The following is a 24,171-nucleotide window of genomic DNA, read 5'->3' on the forward strand; positions in this document are numbered from 1 at the left end:
TATGCAGTTCGAACAAAAGCATCTTTTTTCCTCGCAAACATTGCAGACTTGCTCTGCATCCATCAGCAAAGGGATTCGATTCCCATATCGCAGAGCACTCATTATTTGAGCTATGGCAAGAAGCATCTCTTGTGCCTCCTTATTTCCACCACCCCATAGGAAGCCACGGTGTCCTCCTTCCCCTGCAGGACGGTGTCCCAAAATGTGCTGGCACCAAGCTGTGCGCGTGTATTTTGAAGGCGGGGTGGGAATGAGAAGCATTTTGTGGAATTGCACTCAGTTAGTGCAGCCGTGAAGCCTGGGGCTTGCTGCCAAGGAATTTTGGGGTAGTTTGAATTGATTCCCACTGTGCCACAGAGAACGCTTGGCCTTGCTGACAAAGCTCAATTCTTGGCTGCTGTGAACCTCTGCAAATGGGTACGGCAGGGTGAGCTGCAGCTGCTTGCATGTGCTTCCAGGTGCAGCAGCTCCATGCTCAGGGAAGGCTTGCTGGTGGCATCCTCATGTGGTAGAGTTGTGTCCCGTTTCTCTCTGGGGTGAAACGGAGTTTGAGCCCTGCAAGTGCAAGGAAAAACATCTGTGGGGGCAGTGAGCATGAATCCTCCAGCGTGCTGCTCCTGCATGATGGAAGGAACATCAGGCGACGAGCGAGCGCATGGGAGCTGCTGCACTGTTGGCTAGACAACTGGTGCTGATTCATTAGACTCTAATTACAAGTTATTTTTACCCATCCTCCCATCTCTACAAAGGGCTGCTTGGAAGGCAGTGCTGAAACTCTTTCTTCATCCCAACTTTGAGAAGAGCCAGATGGAAGCCTGTCTGTCCTCTTTGTGTTGAGTTTTTGGAGGGAGCACAAACCTGCTTTGCAGGTGGAAGGGCACCACGGTGTTGGGCTTCTCATGGGCTGGGATGTGGCAGAGGGCAGGAGGGAGCATGTGGTGCTGTGGAGTGCAAGGTCCCTGCAGACTGCTGGGCGTTATCAGTGTGAACTGTAAGTTGCACCCAGGACCTCAGCTCTCAGGTTTTCCTTTCAGTCCTCTTCATGTGATACCCGCAACGATAAAGGAAGTGATTTATGAGCTGCGTCTCCTTCCCTTTTACTTTATGATCCGCATCGTGCAGCAGGTATAATTAAGAGGGGGTTGGTGCCCGGGGTGCCACGTTGCTGTCCTGTTTATAGCAGAAGCACTGCAATCAAGCTGAAGCATTTAAATCCCTCATTAGTGTCCTTACTCTCAAGGGCCAGGCTGCTTTCTGAAGAAGACTGTTGTGCTTTCCTCTGTTACACAGTTTAGTACTCTTTCACTAACTACTCTCTCTAGTGATAAATTGAGCTTGTAAAAAAACCTGACGTGCTTGGGTAAAGTGTGAGGGTGGAGCAGTGTGTTGGTAACCCTGAGATATCCACTAGAGCTGGAAATGACCTGCACGCCTTCCTTTCCTTGGGGCATCTCTTCCTCGTGTCCTTTTACACCTGATGTGTCCAAAGGCACAGCAAGACACCAATGTGGGAAACTCATCTATAGCAGAGCAAATTTTGAAAGGGAGATGGCTGGACATTGCATTTCCAAACATTGTGTTTTATTTTGGCTTGTCCTTGCCCTCCAGAGGGAATGGTCTGAGGACTATGGATCCTAGCATCCTACAGTCGTGGGATATCCCAAGTTGGAAAGGAATCACAAGGGTCATCAAGCCCAACTCCTGAGACGTGTTCATGCCAAGAGCATGTCCAGTGCTGTCACACAGAGCTGTGATGAGGAGATGCTGGTTTATCATTGAACCCCATCTAGAAAAGGCTTTCTTCCATTTTTTTTTTAAATGCTCTTTCTAGGGGAATGGAATAGAAGTGGTGGAAAGTGTGCACAGAAGGGCTTGGTGCATAGGGCAGTGAGGAGAGCACAGCAAGCACTGAGAATATGCATGGAGTTAATGTGAAATTGAGAAGAAACCTCCTAACCCCATTAAGTGGTTCTGCAGAGAAAGCACGGTGCAGGCTTTTTATTACCTTCTGGAAGAGCACAGCCAGACATTTGGCAAGAGGCTCCAGAAAACCACCGGGTAAATGCAAACTGCAGGTACTGTGTTAAAAGCCCTCAATTCTCCGCTTCCCCCAAGTTTCAGGAAAGGTCTTTTAGTGCATAAAAAAAAAAAAAAAGAAAGAAAAAATCACGAATGATTCTGTCCTCTGCACAAGTAAATGGGGCTCCCTAGCGTGGCTTCTGGAAGCTTGTGGTGCAGGGAACAATTCCTTTTCTGCTCTTTTGATGCAGTCTATAACTTTTGGTGCGCTGAAGGTTACAAAGGAGAAGGAGACCAAGAGCCCTCTCCTGGCACAGACCGAAAGGACAGCTGGCAGACCACGGGCTGACGGCCTCAAAGTGCAGGAGGACACTGGAGTTGGGCTGAACGGCAAGCCTGGCTAGAAATACTGTTACATCATTTAGCATTTTCCCATGGCCTCAGGATGTCTTGTAGGCTGTCGTTCCGAAGCATGGGGACAGGTTCAGGGCTATGCAGGTGGGTCTGAGCGCTGGCAGTGCTTCTCAGAGTGCTTTTCACAGAGCTCAGCAACATCTCAGTGCTCCTGCTGGGATCCTGCATCTTCCATGGCAACACTCTGCATGCTGAGTGCTTTTCAAGCCATGCACGTGTCTCTCTTGTTCTGAAAACCCTTGGTTCTTGTTTGCTTGTCCCAGGGATGCTGCATGGCTGTGGTGCTCTGACCCATCCATTTGGGCTGGAGAATGTTCCTAGTCTGACCTGTATATGCTGTTGTATGTGCTACAAACGCTATCTGAAGTTGAGACCATCACATGGCTGCTGTAATTCACATTTATCTGGGTTTGTGTATCCCCTAAAGATCCAGTTCACCCACTCTATCTGTAAACCCTGGGTTTAGGTGTGATCCATGGAATATGAGCTCTGCTCTTCCTCACAGCCTGTGTTATAACTCATTGAGAAAGTAAATGAGCGCAAAGTTGTTCCCAAACAAAATCTTCCCCTTTAGAAAACAACCCAAGGGCTTTTGCTTGCTCAGTGCTGGGAAAACCATCAGCTGTGCTGAAGGTCTGATCCCTCCCCACCCTGCACCGAGGGGAGGCTGGAAGGAAGGAGAAGAGCTTGTGTTGTCTGCACAGAGCTGTGGCCTCGGCCGCCTTCCAGAGGGGAAAACCTGAGCCCTGTGTGTCCCTTGCTCACATCCTCAGCCCTGCGGGTGCAGGTGCCAGTTGCCCCCCTCCCCCCTCCCCAGCAGTACAGCAGTCTGCAAGCGCAGAGGTCCTGGAAAATGTGAGGTAGCGGGAAGGAAAATGAATGTGTTGTCAAAGTAAATAAACAAACAAGGAGGGATGCTGTCCTGACGGCTGGGATGGGGCCAGAACCGCCCCAGCAAGGACTGCAGCCGCATAGTTCGGGGCTGATGTGCTGCATGGGTTCCTGCTGGCATACGGAGCGTGCGCTATGAGCATTAGGTTACATTTGTCATCCAGTTTGGGGGAAGGCCATCCACATTACAGACGTCTGTGTTACATTATTATCCCTCCAGATCCTATAGGCGTTCTTCAGTGCTCCTTTGGGGCATCATCTGTGCTGCTAGTTCCCATAACAACTTGTGAATTCATCATTCCAAAGGGGAGAAAAAAAAAATGAAAATCAGCCCAAATTCTCTTGTCTTTTGTCAGCTACTGAAGCATTCGGATCCCTGGCAGCCTGCCGCTCCTTTTCTCCTCCTCTTTTCCTTGTTTTTCATGAAAAGAAAGCCAGGCATACGCTTAGAAGGGTCACTGGAATTATTTATAAAGTAAAAAGAGTCTTACCTGTGCAGCATTATAGATGCTGGGTCTTGGTAAACATTTAAAATTGAAAGAGTGGTAGATTAAAAGATTTTTATGTATCAGGTGCTGGTTTAGCTGATGTATGAGTCTCTTTAGCATCCCTCTGACAGGTCTATTTAGAGCTTCCTCTGCGTCTGGCCTTCCTCAGGCAATGACACTCATTACTCTCTGCTTGTCAGTCACAAGGAGTTATAATGGAGCTTAAATGGGTCTCCTGACACAGTGCCCTTGTAAAGGAGTGATAAATGCCAGTGCTCCTACCTGGCAGTGCACAGGAGGGGTGGGCAGTGGGGACCCCCCAGGTCCTGCTTGGAGCAGAGGGATTTCCCCAGAGCTAAGGGTCATGAGAAGGAACTGGAGGCTTCTGAGACATTTTTGGACAACCTGATTGAGTGGAAAGTGTCCCTACGCATGACAGAGGGTTTGGACTGGATCATCTTTATGGTCCCTTGCATCCCAAACCATTGTGCCATTCTGTGTGGAAAGACTGAAGGCAAGGAGAGTCACCACTATGATGAACTACTGTTGTGACCAACAGCGGTTTTCAGCTCCTGTCGTTGTTTGCCCTCATAAATGTTTGTTTGCCCAGGTATTTATCAGACTGTGGTGTCAGGACCCAGATTTGTGCTAAATTTAAGTTTCCCCAGGTCTGACTGTGCCACCTTCCATAGGTAAAGACTGGGTACCCAATTTGCCCAGGCTTCCTGGGGCCCAGTAGTCAAAGAAGTGGGTTCCAAGCGCTCCATTCCTCCAAGTGCTTTAGCTTCTTGTTCAGGTGTTCAAGGAGAAAACCAATGGAAATGCAATGGATGGGTATCTGCACCACTCATATCAGAAGATCAAGGCAAAGCATGCTATACCTGAAGCTCCTCCTTGCTGATGGTTTCCTTCCATGGCATGGAGCTGCTTCCTGACCTCCCATGTTCCTTCTGAGTCACAGCATCCCTGGGCTCAGCTCCCAGCCCCTCTGCCCTTCAGGGTGGTCCTATCTGACTGTACCCCCACTCGATGCCATGTTTCCCCTTGTTTCAAGAAACAATGCATGAAAATGCAGTGAAAACCACCACAAGTGTAGACATGCAGATACTTAGTAACATCAGGTGTGACTTCGAGGCTATAGATAGACAAATTCTGCAAGTGTTGACACTCAAGTAGCAGGACTTATGTCATGCACTTAGTCACATCTAGAATCTGCGCTTGCGCAGCCGGGCTGCTACTAAATATGGAGGCTACGGAAAAAATCTGAGATCTGGGCAGCTGATGGTTTTGCTGAATTAGTGCCCATGCTGGATTTTCATAGAATCATAGAATCATTAAGGTTGGGAAAGACCTCTAAGATCACCCAGTCCAACCCCAACCCATCCCCACCATGCCCACTGACCACGTCCCTTGGTGGAACGCCTCCAGAGACGGTGGCTCCAGGGCAACCTGTGCCAACGCATCTCCACTCTTTCGGGGAAGAAATTGTTCCTAATAAGGCCATAAATGTTAATGCAGTGGTCAGTGTGTGTAACCAAAGAGTTAAAAAACCTACTGGGAAAAGAGTTAGAAACCTACTGGGAAAAAGCATGTAAGCGCCCAGCTGTCGGTCATTAGTGCTCCTCTCCCCTGAGCAGGCCCTGGGTTTTAAGGACAATGAACTGTGGTTTGGGAGAGGAACTATTCCCATTCGAATTGGATTATCTGACAATTTAAATGCAATTGCATGAAAACAACATTAAAAGAACATTAAGATACTCTAGATAATAGGTCAGCCTTGTCTGATAGAACATAGCACCAGCTTTGGTTTCTTGGCTTGCTCTTCTCTGTTCATTGCCCATCCAGGAACAGAGCAAGGTAGAAGTCCTGTAGCATGTGCACAAAAAGGAAAAAAAAAAAGGAGGGGGGAAAGAAAAAGGAAAAAAAAATAATACAAAAGATACCTCTTCATCTGCCTAAAACCCTGTTCAAGTGCACAATGGAACAAATTAAGCTTGTAGAGCCAGCTGTAATTTTGGCATTTCTCAGCTTTGCAAATAAACATTCTTTAATTAAAGCTCGTCTCTCACTTCCAGTGATTTTTAGAAAAAGCAATGAGAAGCAGCACTGAGAGAGCCATACCCTCCTCAGGAACTGGTCTTTCAGGGAGCACTGGGGGACATGGTTTAGTGGGAAATATTGGTGATAGGTGGGTGGTTGGACTGGATGATCTTAGAGGTCTTTTCCAACCATGGTGATTCTTTGATTCTATGATTGTATAGGGGATGGCAGGTGAAATTTACTAATTAGCTTAAGCAATTCCTTCCCAGCACAGTGGCAAAAAAAACAAAAACAACAAAAAAAAGACCTTATGGAGAGGTGGTCCAGCAGGGCAGGTGGCACAGCCTGTGCATCTCTGGCTGGGGGAGATTTGCCAGATTAAATCAGCCCTGGATTCTGTTCCCAGCTGTGCTAGGGCTGATCTTGCACAACATCTCCCCTATCTCATTTGTAAGAGGGTTGAATTATACTTGTTGGGCTCCTCAGAGCAATAGGAGCTGTTGCTCAATATTATAACCAATGGAAACCATGGCATTATTGTGGGTCAGGAGAAGGGATTGGAGGAGAAGCAAGTGTGCTCCTGTCTCAAGTGTGTTTGGTGAGCCTGGCACTGGGCAGTCAGACCGGAGGCATGAGTCCCCAGTAAGCACTGATGACGATTTTCAGGTGTGTGTAGCTTGGCAGAATGAAGGAAATTGTCATGAGAGCTGTAAAGACCTACTTCCTGAATGCAGGACGTGTGCCATGACAAATTTCCAGTTGGAGGGGAAGAGCTGGAGGGCTCTTTAAAGAAGTGGTTGGACAGCACCACTATTTTTACTTGGGGTACGGCATTTTATTTCTCATTTGCTTTTTGACACGGCTGCTGAAATTATTATTCCAGTAGGACTCTGTTGATCCACACTAATTTAAGTGTCTAAAGTGAAGTTATAGATGAGCTGTGCTTCCACCATTCCCAGTCATCGTTGCAATGTTTATTCCACGGCGGTGAAGTCATTACCAATAAGCAACCGGTCTGCCTCGAAAACAATGAAATCATTTAGTGATGATACTGAAATAAAGGGAAGTTAAGAGGCGGTGTCGCTGAGTTCAGCTCGCTAAAAGTTTTGCATTTATTTGCTGCAAAGGGAACCTGTTGTTAAGAGCACAACGCGATGCAGCCGCCGTTAAGGAGTCTCTCCACTCTCATTTGTTTGATTTATGCAACCAGTTCCCAGTGACCAGACCGGCTCCAATGGATTGCACCTCTGTAAAGCTGCCACAGCTGACTGTGATATTTTCCCGACTGTTTTTTCCATTTAAGTCAACAACTTTAACCCCAGCTTTACCTCCTTGGCTCTGACGCAGTCTTGAGAATTGCCCTCGGGAAATTGCAATTTGGGGTTTTCAAAGGTTACCCAGAGTATCGAGTTATTGGATTATATTCAGCGGATGGATGTGGGGGTGGCGGGGAAGGAGCTGATCAATGCCTGCGTCCTCTGGAGCTCTGAGAAGAAGCTCTCCCAGGGAGCAGTTTGCTTTGTGCAAAGGCGCTGCCTGGAAGCGCTCAGCTCCCGCGTCTGGATGCGAATTTGGCTCTTTCCCTTTTTTTACGCGGCGTTTTCAGTACTGCGTGTAACAAACCTGGGCCAGGGCCAGTATTTGCGACTTGGGATGGCGCGAGCCAACCATCCCAGCCCCTGCTGCCTTCACGTGCTTTGTTTTCCCGAGGAATCGCGGAGCTCTCCGTTCTCCTGTTACCAACTGGCTGAGCTCAGAGGCTCTTCATGGCTCCCAGAGGTTGACTTCGGGGCTGTCATTAGCTTGAGATGTTATTGGCAGTGGGTCCTGGGAGCTGCCGCCAAGAAACATGTTTAGGCATTTGGATTGCTCTTGTAAATTTTAATTAATCACTTTGCTGCTGTATAAGGCAGCACTGTAACACATACTTTATGCTCAAGGATTCAATTTCTTACAGCAACATTGCACCGCAGGTTGAAAAAGAAAGCAGTGGGGTAACAAACGTCTGCATTCATGGTGGTTTTATTTGCAGAGAGGTTCTCAAAGTGCTGTCAGTGCCCAGTGTGGGCACGGGGCGGTGTGGGGATGCTTTGCAGCAGGAGCTCCAGGGATGGAGACATTCAGACATGGACAGCTGGGATTTTGGGGTGGTATGCCTGGGCATTCCACCTTTAATCTGGGAGGTCAGCAGAGCTGTGCCCTGATAGCACTGGAGAAAGGGAAACATAGCCCACATGGCAGGGGATATACATTAGAAACATCCTCAGGCACGTTTGATAGCATTGATGATATAGACAGAGCAGGGATTTGCTGTAGAAATTAACACAGATGAAGAAATTCTAATTTGCCGTAGAGGAGCGTGCTGAGGAGTGGGGTTGCCAAAACCCTGACATCGAGGTGGGGGAGGCACGTTGTGCCATGTTCCCTTCTGGACCTGGGAGGCTTTGCCCAGTGCTGTGGCTGCTGTGCCACCCACCACTCCCTCAGGAGGTGTTCCAGGCCCGAGGTCTCTCTCCTCTCTGTCCGTGTGCTTGTGTGCTACTCAGGCTAAACTCTCCCTTCCACAACCAGCTCCGGTTTGACTGCGTTTCAACCTGCATCCCTCACCCCACGTGGGCTCCTGGACCAGCCTGGGGATTTAAGTTACAGTGCTGCACAGAGGATGCTGTGGAATTGCATCAACCTGAGACGTTTGGCTAAAAACCTGTGTAAGGGGATGGAGGTGCCATGTGTAAGGGGATGGAGGTGTTGTTTCACTGCTGCCTTGTTCCTGATGCTCTGTTCTGTGGTACCAGGTGGTAGTCCAGGCCCCAGAAAGGCACGTTGAATATCGATGTGTTTTTAACCCAGAAAAATAGGCTTATTGCAAAGCCTGCCACCAGAGGAATCGCACGCGTTGTGATTTCCTGAGTTGTTGCCCTGCTCTTGTTTCTTTTTCACTTCGTTCTTTGCTGACCTCTGCTTCTGGATTTTGATGGGGAGGCCGAGAGAGGCTCAGCCCCTCAGCCGCCTTCCAGGGGTGCAGCGATATAAGGGCTGACTCCTGTAGCATGACGAGGCCGTGAAATGCGTGCTTTTTATTTTTTTATTTTTATTTTTTTAAAGCAAACCCCAGACTTTGCAGCCAGCCTCATTACTCACACGCTGTCCTTACGGGACCGCGTACCTCGCCTGCTCCCTGCCACGTCCCCGAGCCTGGCACTGCAGCCCGGAGATTGACATCTCCTTCTCCAGCTCTGATCTCATGTCTTGACCATCTGCTTCTTCTGGTGGTCTCCAGAGGGTCTGCCAATCAGCAGAGCAAGCTCTGAATGCACAGGCAAATGGGTTAGATTATTTTTGGACCTTCCTTGCAGCCATCTGTTTGGGAGGGAGCCATGAGCTTGTCTTACCCAGCTGGGTTAAGGTGCTGTGGCAGCCTGCGAGGGAGGAGGAAGCAAACAGGATAAAGAAAATTACCCTCTTCTTAAGGAGCTGAATCAGCTGCGAGACGGCCGCGAGCTCTCTGCCAGCAGCTGGCACGGGCTGTGGGACATCGGGATATTTCCCAGCTCCGTCCCTTCGGGGCTGGCTGCTGCCTTTGGGTGACACCAGGCGAGGCAGCAAGTTTGGTTCTGCTCCGGAGCTGACTCGTGTTGCCCGTGACAACCCGGGTCTGAGTCTGTTTTACATGCACACGCGTACACACATGCATATGTTGCTATAACAACCAGCCAGGACTTTTAAAAAATGTTGGACTCTGTTTTCCGGGTTGCAAAGCACCTAAGTTGTGCTGCAGTCCAGGAGGCAAACAGCTGGCTTCAGGTTGTTGTATTCCCCCTAAAAAAAGAGTTCTAATTCAGGTGTGCAAGGCGAAACGCCTGGGTTAATTACCACGGAGTGTAAGGCCTCTCTAGGACAAGAGAGGCTCTGCTGCTCTTCTGGTGGTTGCCACAGCCCAGCCCAGACACAGCACGGCGTAAAGGCTGAAATGGGAGTGCTGCTCTTAGTGTACCCAGAGCACCAGCCAGCAGCAAAGCACAAATCACAGGTGAGGAGTTGGACCCACAGCCTCCAACCCAAAGTAAAGCTGTAACCTGCACAGCAACAGCCAGATACTGCTAAGAGCAGGAGGTGTTAACAGCAAAGAGCTGTGTTAGCTATGGGAAGCCTAACCCTAACCCCTACAGCTGTAGACTCTGGTTAAGATATTCGTGATATCTGTTCAGTGGCATTTGACCCCTGGAGCATGTTGAATGCTAATACTCTGTATTTTTCTTTGTTCTCTGAGTGATGAGGGAGCTTTCAGCAGTGTTGTCTTCCCCCCCCCTAAAAAAAGGGTTTTCTTGCAGGAAAAGGGGAAGCAAGAGGTGCACAGCAACCAGATGACACGTGTGTGCCAGCCCTTGCATGCTGGTCTTCATCTTGCCTGTGTCTGAAAGCCAGACTTGCCTTAAAGCAAGCCCAGAGGAGGGCAGGGAGTTCTGCTTCCCTCTTGCAGGCAGAGCTTTGTCTCCCTGAGACCCAAATACCTGTGATCCTGTGATGACTTCAGTGCAAGCACCGATTTTTAGGATACCCTAGAACTTCTTCCCCCATCCAGATGCTGTGTTGAGGGAATAGAGGAAAAAAGGCTCTGACCATTGTCTGGGGATTTCTAGATATGCAGTAGACTAGAAACCAACTGCAGCTGGATTGCTGGAGGTTCAGAATTCCCAGACATGTGAATGTATGGGCAGAATGGATCTGTGCAGTTTGGAAGCATGTGGTAAGCTGGATCCATCTCTCTGGAGCTGGATGCCTTCTGGAGGTGCTGCAGGACGGGTATGGGTGTGGGAATGTGATGCCACGCTCCAGTCAAGTGGTTGATTCATACCTCCTGATATCGACCATGGTTTTTGGTTTGCATGAAGGCTGCTTAATGATTTCAGTGGACTCCCGCTTGGTTCACCTACACTTGGCATCAGGAAGCCTTCTCAAAACGATTCATCCCACAGCTCTGGGGCCGCGCTGCGCCTTCCCTGGAGCACTCCATGGCCAGGGACAGGCTGCTGAGCTGAAAGGAAGACTTTTAGCTGCAAAAATTGTGCAAGCCAGCATGTGCTATTTCTGGAGCAGGCTGTAATGTATGCGTCTAGCCTGGCTCTCTTCAGCAACGGCCAAATGTTTTTCGAGCAGTAAAGAAGGTAAAATAGAGCAACACTGTGCCAGAGCCAGATTTTCCCCGCGTTCCCCGAGCAACGCCTGCAGGAGCCCGCACGTGCACTCGGGGACATGCAATTAAATGCTTTGGTCAACAGCAAATGGAGTGGGTGCTCTCGGGCACACCGGGGCTGCAGGCTCAGCACCAGAACAGAGCCCCACAGCCACGGGGCTCAGCTCTGTTTTGAAGCAGCGTGTGCCCAGCCTGGGTTTAAGGCTTTTTTGTTGTTGTTGCAAGATGCAAAAATTAACAGCCCTCCCTCCAAGTCAACGGAAGGCAAAGCAAAGCAGGAGGGAGAAAGAAGCAGCCAGCAGGCTGAGCTGGCTCGTTAGAAGTGCTGGAAGCAATTAGAGCGATGTTAGGTTGTTTCTTCACCTGGTCTACCGGGGAGGGTGAATCTGTGATGGGAACACAAACCCTATGGCTTTTGGGTTTGGGGTGAGCGGGTTTGGGGCTGAGTGATGCCCCAAGTGCTGAGCCCTGCAGCGTGCTGTTGGGCAGGTGTCAGTGTCACTGCCAGCAGGCCTTGGGGACAATGGAGCAATGTCAGGGGACTGTCTGTGGGCAGTGTCACCCTCCTTCCCTGCCCAGCAGGCTCTGGCACTCTGCTCTTCCTGTTGGGTGAAACCTTCAGTAAGCAAAGGTTTGAGAAAGCCATAGCCAAGCCCCTCAACAGAGCTTAGCAGAGAAGTGGGATGTTTGTGTACAGCACGTGCTTCAGGAATTAATTGAGCTGTGCTCGTGGTGCCATGTTCCGAAGGTAAAACCAACATTTATTCACCGCCTCTACGAGTTGTTAAACCAATTCCCTAGCACTTTTGGGTCCTTCACACTTGCTGCATTCCAGTAAATTTCTTTGGTGAGCAAGCTGCAAGTTTAAGGTATAAATGCTTTTTTTTTCTTTGTCTGGCATTATTAAGTAGGAGGGTTTTTGCTTCACTGGTGCCTTCCGCTTTTTGTTCACGATAATAGAAAGTATTCTCACTGTTCTTATTCAGCTCTGTCCATGGAGTTTGTGTGTGAGTGCTTTTGCAATGACATTGCACAGAGTTGTCTGTACCTTCCTACTGCCTGTGCGTGTGCCAACACATTTTCAAGAGAAGGATGCAGATTTAAAATTATTTAATCTAATTGCTGGCAGCAGAAGGCATGGTGGGAAAGATGCTCTGAAGAACTGCTGGATGGGCTAACAGCATTAGGCCCATTAAATCCTCCGAGTATGAACTGTCAGTAGATATTTCCTCCTTTGTAATGAGAAAAATGAATTTAATCAGACAATAGGAATAAGTTATTCTTTAGGTCTGTAATAACAGCTAAAGAAAAATAAGAGCCGCTTGCTCTTTAGCTCTGTTTTAAGCTGATCTCAGCCTTTTGATTTTTTATTTCTTTTCCTGAGAATCTTCCCATAACCTGCGGTGATTTTTGGATATCTGTTCAGGCTTAGCCCTGCTGGCCCCAAGGTTAGAATGGAACAAGAGTTCCTGACCGCACCAAGAGCAGCTGGCCCTGTGGCATGGCCACGGTCCAGCTCTGAATGTTCAGGATGGGGTCTGGTTCCCATTTGAGGTCTTTGATTTTAGAGGAGCTGGAAAGCCTGTGACCAGCCTGTGCCTTCTATTTGTGCATCTGTCAATGAGTCATTTCATGTGTGAACAAAAATCTCATCAAAAGCCATTTCAAATCTAATGTTTATGAGCCTCTCTGCGATGTGGGACCGTGAAGGGCAGCGATGAATGAGCATGGAGCGGGTCAACCTGCTTTGCTGCAGCCCAGTCCAGAGATACACCTCTCCAGAGGGATTCTCATGAGGAGAGCAGGGGGGACAGTAAAATGAAAGATGCCACTAAAGATAAGGCCAAAACAATGGCAGGAGAGGTGGAGAAAAGGAGCAAAAGAGTGAGAATAGAACTGTTGAATCGCAGAACCACAGAATCATAGACCCGTAGAATCACAGAATGGCTTGGGTTGGGAGGGACCTTAGAGATCAAGGGAAAAGCCCTGATGTCTCCATGGGAGCCAGCGTGTCTGTGGCATGAATGACTTGTTTGATTTAAAATCACCCCTTACACCCCGCTCTCCTGTGTTTCTCCCCAGGCTCCCTCTCCCAGGTCGCCGTACGAACACCCTGAGCCTCCTCGAAGTGCTGGAGATGAACCCATAGCGGTGGGCAGCAGGTAGGAGGCTCAGCCCTGGCCTTGGTGCCGTGTGCTGCAGGGCCCATCACTGGGGTGTTCTGGGGTCTGAGCTGCCTCAGGCCTTGCTGCTGGCTTTACACCCCTTTAAGGTGATGCACTTGCTGGAGTTGGCAGTTCTGGGATGAGATGGATGGTATTGGATCATTGGATCATTTAGAGTGGCAAGGTCTGATTTGGGTTTTCACTTGTTTGTTTCTGCTTGCTGTGTGCCCATGGTGTTGCTTGGAGATGCCTGGCCAGAAGCATGCTCCTGTCCATGTCCTTGCTGCAGTTGTCTGAGCCTGGGTGATGTGGAGGTCACCTCTCATCTCCCTCTGCTCTGATTTTCTGTCTGACTCTGTAGCCAGCAGCTGGCTCCTGTAAAATATTTAGAAACAGAGGCTGTGGTTGCTTTTCGTGCCTGGTGGATGAGGACGTGACCACCAGGTACCCAAGTTCTGTCCTCCCTTATTGCCCCCACTCCATCCCTTGCAGCTCACCTTGCAACTTTCCTGAAGTTGCTTCACTTACTGATGAAAATTCATTCTTCTTAGGGAAGCTGGTTGTTTAACTTTAGGGACATTTGTGGAAATTAAGCATGTGGAGCACTGAGAAGACCCTCTAGGAGGAGATGCTGCACTGCTGGGCACTGACACTGCCCACTAGTATGTTTGTGGTAGCACAGCCCAGGGCTTGGCATGTGCACTGGGAGGGCTTTAGGACCAAGAGTCAGATGGCTGATAGGACACAGATGGATGTTGCCCTTGTGTGAAAATTGGGTTTGATTGCTGCCTGCTGTGGAGCACGCAGCCTTCAGAGGTGCACACCTCATGGCAGTTTGGTGGTTCACAGAGGGTATGGTGCAGCTCTGCATTATTATTTTCAGAGTTGAAATGCGATGGCATGGGGTGGGCAGCAAGACAGAATTTCTGCATGGGTAAAAGAGCTGGAAAGCTGTAGGGGGCGAGTGAAGATGGGCTGGAGAGGTGGTGGCCCTGCTGCCTGCAGAAGCTGCAGCCATGTCTGGAGGAGAAGCTGGAAGGAGGATGGAAAGAGGATGCTGCCATGTGGCATGGCCTCATCTTCAGCCTCAATGGCCAATGGTAATTGAAGGGAACAGATTTTGCCCTATGGCAGCAGCAGGTAGCCTGTCACCAGCAAGAGCTCAGAGCCGTCTCCATCAGGAAAATACTTCTTGCTCCGTGGCTGTTATAGCTCATTATCTCACTGACCTTTAATTCTGCAAGTGTTCCTTGCAGTGTGCTTCTTCAGCCTGCTCCAGCTCCTGACCTCCGTTCCCAGAGGCAGCAGGATAAAATATTCATCTGCTGTGCTGTCTAGCTGCTTTGCGTCCCTCCTCCACCCCTCCGTCTCTGTCCTTTTTGGCAATCTGTCGTTTTTTTTTATTTTTGGTAAGAGTCCAGGAGCTGAGCAAAACGTACTTGGGCATCTGGAGCAAGAAACAATGGGTTTTAAATACGCTTTAATGTGTTTGTAAACAAGTACTCTTCATCAGAGTCCCTGCCCAGTGCACTGGCACTGATGAGACTCTTCTGAGGTCAACATTAATTACATGGTGTAAAATGGTGCAAAATGGTCAATGATGCAATGGGAAGTATCTCCTGTCCTACTGCCCTCGTATCTTCCATAGGATCATAGAGGTTGGAAAAGACCTCTTGAGACCACCAAGTCCAGCTACGATACCATGCTCATTGCTGTGGTCACTGAGCACCTGAGATTGCTCTTTTCTCAGCTGCAGCAGGGAAGATGGGCAAAGGCTGCTAAAAGCATTGGGAGGATTGTGTTGGCTTTGAGGGTGCTCCATGAGATGTTGTCACACTTGTTGAAAATCAGCTGTTGGGGAAGACCGATACAGAAAACAATCCTGCTGTCTCATCAAGATCCCTCAGTTTCCCCCTAATTTCGATGGCTTGCTCCTAGTGTGCAAATGAAGGAGGAGAAAAGCCAAAGAGCAATGAAACCAACCCCTTTGCTGCACCCCAGCCCTGCTCCCAGCCCCTGGCTGCTCTCTAGCTGCTTGGGGACGGATGCAGCCACTCCGAGCTCTCCCGTGAGCAGCAGCATAATTGCAGAAATTGGCACGGTGGCTTGGAACGAGATCTAATTAATTAATTCAAGACATGCTGGGATTCAATTTTATTAAACCTTGGAATCAGAGTAGACTAGATGAAATGTAAGCAAAGGTTTGGGAAAGGAGGGGTATGAGCTGCCTGCCAGCACTGCCATCATGGGACCTTCGTGCCCTTCACCGGAGCAGCACCGAGGGCACGCTCAGGATATAGAAGTATATCTGTGTATATACACATACACATCCAGCAGCAGCCTGCTGTGAGGGTTCCTCTCCAGCTCAGGCTGTCAGAGAGGCTCAGCTTCCCCCACCCCTTTCTGTGTTGCCTTGTGCAAGGTGCCTGCCCCATCCCTCTCTCTTGCTCCCCAACAGCACTGGTGTTGATGAAGGGGTTTCTTTGGCCTCTCCCTGCCCTTGTGCTGATGGATGTGGTGTGCTCCATCCAGAGCTGCCTGTTATTTCATAATAAGGGATGTCACCTCTGGATTTACTGCCTGTAATGTCATTTGGGGTCTTCTGGAATGGAAATCCGTTGCTCACACCATCACATCTTGAGGCTTGCTCTGCTCCCAGCTCTCTGGTCAGGTGTCTACGTGCTGCCATGGCTTTCCATCGCCAAACTTTGCAGGGTAAAGTCCTTTTTTAAAAAAAAAAACAACCAATGCCTATGTGGAGTGTATGCAGAATCCTCAGCTCTCTGAGAAGAGGTGCAGCAGAAGCTGCAGCCTTCCCAGGGTGTTGCTTTGCCTGCCGCATCCAGAGCATCCCACACGAGCCAGCTTCTCTGCTGACAGTCGCAGGATTAAACTTAACACTAATTTTAGCTCTCCCTCCGAGGTGGGTATATCTCTGGGGTTAGGGCACACTGAATGCCCTATTCATGAAACTACAAACACAGTAAAAAGAAGAGAGAGAGGGAGAGAAAAAAAAAAAGTGTCCCACCCGAACGTGTTTCTGATCTCCAAACAGCTCTAATTTTGGCTTGCTCAGAGAACAAGCCGAGGTAGTGTTCGTTTTAACAGCCAGGAAAGGGCTGTCTGTTTATATTTAGGGCCTTGTAGATTTGCGCAGCGTGTGCAGGTGGCACATTAAAACGTGTGGATGATTTCTTCCCAGGATAAGGCTGTGTTTTTACTGGAGCGCCTTTAATTTTCTGCGAAGGCTAAGTAAGCACTGAGAGTTCTGTTGCAGTGCTTTCTGGGGTTAAATGCGATGGCTTTTGGAGTGTTGTTCTGAACTTAATCCCGGTGAGTTCCTCCCTCCTTGCACCTTCCTATGTGGCTCTGCCCAGAACTCACGTTTTTGAAGAGCAAGTTGGCATCTCCTGCCACCTGGAGCCTGTAGGGCACTGGTGACTGTCATTTGCTTACCAGTGCTGGCACACTGCTGCCTCAAGGACAAGTAGGATGGATAAAAAGCGTCATGGTCGTCTTCCTGCAGCAAGGAGGGCAGTGATCCTTGGTCTCGGTCGCTTGAGTTGCTCGCTGCTGATCTGCACCTCTGGTTGAAAAAGGCTGTGCCCCCTGCCCCCAGCCATGCACATTGCCCCATTGGCTCCACGAGATTCAGGAACCCATTCATTGCTCACCTGGAGTCATCTTGACTTCAATAACTTTTACTTAGCCTGTGCTTTTGGGCTGTGGCTCCTGGCGTTTGGTCATTGTTCCTGTTTGTCCCCCAGTGCTGCAAAGTCCTGCCTCAGATGCAAAAGGGACAACTCTCCAGTGAGGGTGAGACTGGTTCTCCAGTTTTTTGAAGCAGCAGCATCCTTTAAGAACACCTTGCATCCTGCGTGGTGCTGAGACGTTGAAGATAGCCAAGCAGCAAGCACAGGTGCTGAAACTCTCCTGCTGGCATTTGGGAGCTGAAAGCCTCATCCAGCTGCACATCATCCTTCTGCCACCCTTCAGAAATCACTCACTGGCCACTAACCCTGCCCTGACAATAGGTCATGCCCTTTACATGGAGAATCCAGATGCTCATTTGGTATTTGTAAGGCTTACCCAGATCCCAGGGCTAGGGAGGGCTGTATGAAGCAAAGTGCAGCTATTAGTGTGACATTTCTTCGTCTCCTGGAGCTCCTGGCCCTCTGAGATTTGTTCTTGGATCCCAAATTAGAAAGCTGTTGATGGTTTGTTCATTCAGAGTTACGAAAGGGGCTGTTTGGCTGAGCTGAAACATTGGGCAGCTGTGAGCAAATGAGGCTCAAAGCGGCTGCAAGAGCAGGATGGAGCTCAGCTTGGAGAAAAGATACCAACTTTTAATTATAGGTACCTGTGTCATACCATGGGGTTGGGAGATGGGATAGAAAAGAGTGAAATCGAGGTTCTGTTTGCACTGAACTATTTCTGTGCCTGTTTGGGTACTTTGCTGTGGTAACCAAAGGACCTATTTTTAGCACCTTTCCCAGGATGCTCCTCCTCACTCCACTGAGCTGCTTGGGAAGCTTGTGTACAAAACTGTCCCAGGGGTCTTTGAGTTAAATTGAATCTTAATTCGGAAGGACTCCAAAGGATTATATGCTTCAAAATATATCAGATTCTTTGGGATACCGCTCTGGCTGTGCGTCCTGCTCAGAATGGGGCTGGTCATCCCCCAGATCCCCAGTTCCAGGATTTAGCCACTTGCTTTGCCACAAAGGGGTGGAAAGGTCTGCTTTTATTTTGTCAGGTCGCGATTACCGCATAAACCCAATCGTATTGTAATGGCAGTTCATCTTAAGAGTTTAACAGAGTAATCCACAAATCCATTCTTTCCTGGTCCTCAGCCAGTGAAGCGCCTCTGAGTCCAATGTAGCAAAGAAGCCACAAACAAAGCAAACAGGGAAAGGTGAGCTTCTTCCAATGTGATTTCCAATGTCATTCTTCATACCTTATTGTCTTTCACCCAATACCATTTAAATACACAACATTTGGAAAAATAGCAGCACAGTAGTTGCACTTTATCCATAGCATGCTCTTGAGTATATTGTGTTTTGTTATGTGTTGTTACTCTGTCGTATCAATTTTAAAGTTCCTCTGCAAAGTGCTTCCACTTATTTTAATAAAAGCATTCTCCATCTGTACACAGATTTGTGACAACAATTTGTGCTTGCTCAAAAGCTCCGATGTTCTTTGAAAGTCATAGAAATGCAATGACTAAATATATGCAGAGGTATGTCCATACAGCATCAGGTTCAGGAGAAAAGCCATCCTTACATGTACATTGCTGTCATGCAGATGATCAAACAGGATTGGCAGAGGTCTGGGAAAGTTTACTGTTATAGAAGCACACAATTTTTTAATGCATTTCAGTACTTGAGCCCCTTGGAGAAAGGAAACAGCACGGCTTTTAATGTTATCTGTGAGTAACAGGTCATCTTCAGTCAATGGGAAGGGTGTTGCGTTAAGTGTACCCATGATGGATTTGCTTCCATATGATGCATCAAATTCATGTGTTGAAATAATTCAGGTATTACAGAGTGGAAATCCCAACATGGAAATTGATACGCTGATGCTAGTAGCATGGGAGCTCTCTGCTGTCAAAGGGTTTTACTTTCAATGAGATATTCCTCTGTGTCACCGTCCTTAGTTACGCTTCAAACTCATGCTCCATCCTGTAGCCAGAGGAGCCATTATAATAATATTTGCTTATTCAGTCAAGGAGGTATTTAGCCTTATTAATGACTAGGATTTGCTTTAATCACATGTGACCATAGTTACGTAGGTAATCCTGGAAGACAAAGTAACTTTTAAACTCAAGATGCTTGAGTTTTAAGAGTGATGTTCACCAGCATGCCTTCATGTTGACCCAGACGTACAAAATGCCCTTATTTTTGCTTTTTTTTTTTTTTTTTTAAATGATTTATTATGGGAACAGAAAGCAAATACAGTATCTAGAGTGTGATTCTTCTTCTGGCTTCTTCTGTCCCTTGGCCAAAGGGCAGCCAGTGTAAACCAACTGCACATGTACGAGCCCAGCTCACATCAAGTGGAACTCTTACCTGAAACATGTTAGACATGGGCAGAATGGCAGAAAATGAGGGTGATACTGCTGTCAACTGCAAGCAGTAGCGTTTCGTCGTCTGCTTGTTGTGGCAGCATGAGAGCCAACGTGAAGCATTTGTTTGAAGAAAATCAGTGTATAAATTCATATTCGTGGTCACTGTGCAGAGAGCGTCACTGGGATGAGTGAACAAAAGGCGTTCTCGGTTTAGCTGGCATTCATAAGAGATGGATATGAAGGATTTCTATAAATCAGTGCAGTATTTCGAGGGGGTGACTCACTTTGAGGATGCATAGCAGTTGCCACGTATCCAATACGCAGAAATTCTGTCAATGCAGTAACCGCGCTGTAAAGGTGTGCAGCAGGATATGCTGCTCTTATTTAACCTGCCCTGGAAATGCAAGAACACGTGGCCCCTAACGAGATTAGGTATTACATTTAAAAACACTAAGCCTGTTAACGCAGTGCATAATTAGGCCCTGGAATTGACTGCCAAGGAAAATCTTTGAGTGGACCTTAATAACGCTTTAAAAACCAGACAGACACTGCTATTATTGATAAAATGACGCATAGATCTGTTCGGTGAGAGCTGCAGAAAAGTCAGGCTGCTTAAGAACTACAACCTCACGTGTCGGGCTGTAAGGCAAACGCTGCTTCCACAAGCCCCACTTTGTGCTGGAGTTAGCCCAAGCAAAATCCGCTAAGAAGGAAAATGGGATGGACCTTCCAACCATGTAGTCGTCCTGCAGGCACGCTCCGTGTCCAGGCGGAGCTTTGCTCCTTGATTCCTTTCTTACTTAATCAGCTTTGTGCTGCTGTAAATCCACGTGGCCATGTGCAGTGGTGGGACGGTTTGCGATGTGGAGCGCATTAAGGTTTCATGCTCATCGAGGTCATGTTTGGGTCCCATCCAGAGGATGCTGAGACCAGAGCCCGGGGACCACATTACTCCTTCTCAGAGGGTGCTGGCGGTGTTCTGCAGGTGGGACAGCCTCACTAATGTCACCCTGCAGGTTTAAAGTTGATTTTATGCCAAAACACCGTTAATTTCTGCCGTCTTAGAAATTAAGCCTCTGCCGTCTGTGCTCAGTGCTGAGACATGTAGGTCTCTGTGCAGAGCAGTATTAGCTCAATTTACCCTTCTCTTCCAAGACAGTTTTAAGCACTAATTGACCAGAATTCAAACCAGCTTTCTCTCCTGGTAATGTGGTTCATTGCTTATAATTGACCTGCTTTTCTGGCAGGGAAGAGAGCTGTACCAGCCAGCATATACTGTGCGGCTGTAGCTTGGAATGACTTAGATTTAAGCCCTGGAAGGAAAACTTTAGGAGCTTTCTCTGCGGAACTGAAGCTATAAAATAAAATATATGAAAAGAAAAATTTCCACACTAGTCTTTAAAACATGTAAGCAGAGTCAGGGAAGGAAGCTTTGCATTGCTGGTAGCAATGAATGCAGCTTTCTGGAGGTTATCCTGGATGGACAACCAACAGTCTGAGAGAATGTGAGAAAAATAACTTCTAATCACAGAATCATTAAGGCTGGAAAAGACCTCTCAGATCCCCCAGTCCAACTCCAGCCCACCCCCACCATGCCCACTGACCACGTCCCTCAGAGCCACATCCCCACGGTTCTGGAACACCTCCAGGGATGGTGACCCCAGCACCCCTTGGGCAGCCTGTACCACTGCATCAGCACTCTTTCAGAGAAGACATTATTCCTAATATCCCACCTGACCTGGGCTGCACTTCAGGATGGAGGTCCATCAGTGGGCATTATGTATCCATATATACGCGCAGTGTGGATCTTTGCAGTTCGTGGGCTTAGATTCACAGCCCATCCCATCACCAGCTGCTGGCATGGGGCCCACACACAGGAAAATTGTTATAAATGGAGTTCAATTAGAAGATAGGACAGGCCACATTCATCACGCACAGGGCATGGCTGGAGAAGCGCGTTGACCAGTACTGGTTGTGCAGGGATGATCCTTTTTATCTTTTTATCCCTCTGTATTCCCACATTTGTTTATCCCCAAGCCACCTTGAACCTTCCCTCTTGTGGCTTTGGTTCCTTCCCCAGGCATCCCATTGTAAACCTTGTGCAATCCCCTGGTGTGCTTCCCCTGCATTCCAGTAAGCGTCCCATCCCCGCCCCAGTCCATAATGAGCTCGAGTTGACTCACTGCATGGGTCATGACTCTCATCATCATGGATTTCACACCTGAATCTGAGGCTCTCCTGGGATAGCCCTGGGCGGGGTGTCCCTTCCTCTGAGCCCATAATTTGTGTCCCCACCTGCTATTGTGCCCTGTGCTTCTCTGGGTTTATGGAGATGGGCAGGGAGGGGCCCGTGGCTCCTGGGATGGGCTCAGAGTAGGCAAGCAGGGTGTTACTTGGTCCCTTCACCTCCCCTGGAATCTTTGTGCTCTTTTGTGGGCGTGCAGGTGGAGATTTTTATCACATAACGCGACACAGAGATGGCCAAGGGTGATTCCAGTGGGAAATGAGGAGAGCAGGAGGAGATGTGTAAAGGGAATTGCAACCCCCCAGTCCCAGACTACATCATAAAACTCATACTGGTATCAGTACTGGACAGGAGTTGAGTGCACATTGGCAGTTCCTAGATTGCAGAGCAGTTTCTGTGCTTTGTGTTGCATCTAGGGGCTGTCCATGCCTAGAGGAGGTGGAACAGATGCCCTCCCTTTGGATTAAGATGTAGATGAAGTGTAAGCAAAGCATCTGGCCCCAAGCCTGGGGTATTTCTGAGCACCTGTGCGTGCCTGAGGACGAGTACCAACGGGTACCGAGGGGGTATTCTAGGTCCCATGTGGCCCCTGGTCAAGTTTAGACTGCGCAGTTTGGAGCATGGCACTGCTGGATCGCGTTCCTGAATGCGGGCACATGTCAGATCCCAATGGCAGGCAAAGACACCGAAGCAGATGCAAAAACATCTGGACATCACCTAAAGCTGAACGATTTTCCCCGTCTTCTGCTGATGCCCCCCATGGAGTGTTGGCTGCTCTCCAGCAGCAGTCCCTTTCTGTTCTCCTGCCTTGGAGGTGAGTAAGAACCTAACTTCTGCCACGAGCTGTGGGGGAGAGAAGAGCACTGAGAGAGGGAGAAACACACCTCGCTGCTTAAATTAGCCTCTCTGGGATTCTTTTGAGAAGATAGGAAATATGACAGCCTGATTTACAACAGCCCTTTTCTGCCTTGGAACTCACGGTGTGCCTGTCCTGTCTCCCTGCATCTAGGAATAAATCATCACACGCTCATAGAAAGGCACCCTTTTATTTGGCCACCATATGTGCCTGACAGCTCAAACACAGATTTTTAGGCAGCGCTGCCTCTCCCTGTTTCATCTCCAGGCGCTGTGAGTTCGAAGCATCGATTTTGCATTCGGGCTTTGTTATTTTTTCCCTTTGTTTGAGGGCTGCAGAAGGGAACTGCAGTATGGCCAACCCCAACTCTTTTAGCTGCTTGTGTGACCCTGAATGCGTGAGAAGGGATATAGAACAGCAGGAAAAGATAAAAATCGGAGGGTGATGCCTTCTCATGCCCTGTGAGTTTATCAGTGGGTGTCCTGGTGGTGAAAACTCTCTTAATCCTTAATGAGATGTGTGGCCGTCTTGTTTACAGGACAGACAGATTAAAAACAACAACAGCAATTAATGGTTGCATTGAGACTGATGGGATCTTGGACTCTTTATTTCAAAATGGTCAAGTCTAAATTTGATCAAGAACAGCAGCTCAGTTTCTGCCTAATCCAGATCCACGAAAACTGCTATGGCAATTTTAGCATTTTTCGCACCGGTTCAGGGTGTCAGGGAATTTGGGGTTCCTTCATTTCACATGCGTTTATTTGGATTTATTTTTGTATGTGGTGTGAAGTCATAATTTCCTCTGTCAAAAAAATTCTAAGCTACCACATCTTACTTGGAAGGATTTTTTTTTTTTTTATAGATTTCCTTGTCTTAAATGTACACATACATACTTTGCAGTGGTGAATGGTATACCATTGAATAATACATAATAAGCACAGTGATGGGAGTCTCTACTGTGCGGTTGCTTAGGACAGAGACAAGATTGCTGCGGGAGCTGGTTTTACACCAGTTCTAGCATTGCTATTCACTGGGTGCAGATTTCTGTACTTAAGGAACAAATGCTACACATTTGGTCGGGGGAGAAGCTAGTTCTGAAAGATGGAATATGAGCTGATGGAATGTTGCAAGTTTCTGTAGTGAGAAGCAGAAATGAGGTAATGCAATTGATGCAAGGAGCAACAGTGCTCTGGTTGGGGGAGATAGTATTCCCAAGGAAACGTACTGTTGCATTATTGCCTGGCTTCACCACTGAAATGAATGGGCAAGTTGTTAGCAAAGCCTTCCTCTTTACCTGCCTACTTACAAGTAATGTTGAAAGAGCATCCGACCCCAGGTCTAAGTGCCCAGGGGGAGTTGTTAAAAATATACTAAGACAGTACACAACCTGCCAGCTCAGCTGGAGCAAATGAGAAAATCCTGCAGAGAGCTGACCTTATCCCATTGCACGGGGCTCCCCTGCTGTGTGCGTGCTGCTGGGCCAGGCAGCGAAATGTGAGAGCCAGCTGCTATGGGAGCAAGTGACAGAGGTCCAGGATGGAGCATGTGTTGGGTGGATGGTGTGCTGCAAGGGTGGGAGAAGTAACCAGTGGTTGCTTTGCATCGGGTTGTCCTCTGAGATGGGGGATTTCCCACTGATGTCAGCACGTTGTTTTCCCTGCTGGGGGATTTGTGGTGGGAGCATCCCTTGCTGTGCTGCATTAGAAGTAAAAGGAATCTAAGGGATGTTGGGATGGGGACATGATTTTGCAGTCAGAAATGAGAACAGCGAAAAATATGCAGTTGTGTTTTC

General features: G+C 48.3%; 1 protein-coding gene and 1 long non-coding RNA gene across 4 annotated transcripts in view; one reads left to right on the forward strand and one right to left on the reverse strand.

The window, feature by feature from the left end:
- Positions 1 to 24,171, forward strand: part of HIVEP3 (human immunodeficiency virus type I enhancer binding protein 3) — a 217,495-nt gene that overhangs the window by 90,137 nt on the left and 103,187 nt on the right. For all 3 annotated transcript variants that reach the window (XM_021375167.1, XM_021375172.1, XM_021375169.1), the window contains exon 2: positions 13,129 to 13,208. The gene's annotated coding sequence lies outside the window, so the exon portion shown is untranslated. The remainder of the gene's footprint in view (positions 1 to 13,128; positions 13,209 to 24,171) is intronic.
- LOC110387257 lies at positions 8,924 to 9,477 on the reverse strand. The gene is made up of 2 exons (XR_002432460.1): positions 9,312 to 9,477; positions 8,924 to 9,159 (listed from the first exon to the last, which is right to left on the reverse strand). It is a non-coding gene; the product is annotated as an uncharacterized LOC110387257 (long non-coding RNA).

The sequence above is a fragment of the Numida meleagris genome, chromosome 22 (genome assembly GCF_002078875.1).
Source record: "Numida meleagris isolate 19003 breed g44 Domestic line chromosome 22, NumMel1.0, whole genome shotgun sequence".
NCBI lineage: Eukaryota > Metazoa > Chordata > Aves > Galliformes > Numididae > Numida > Numida meleagris.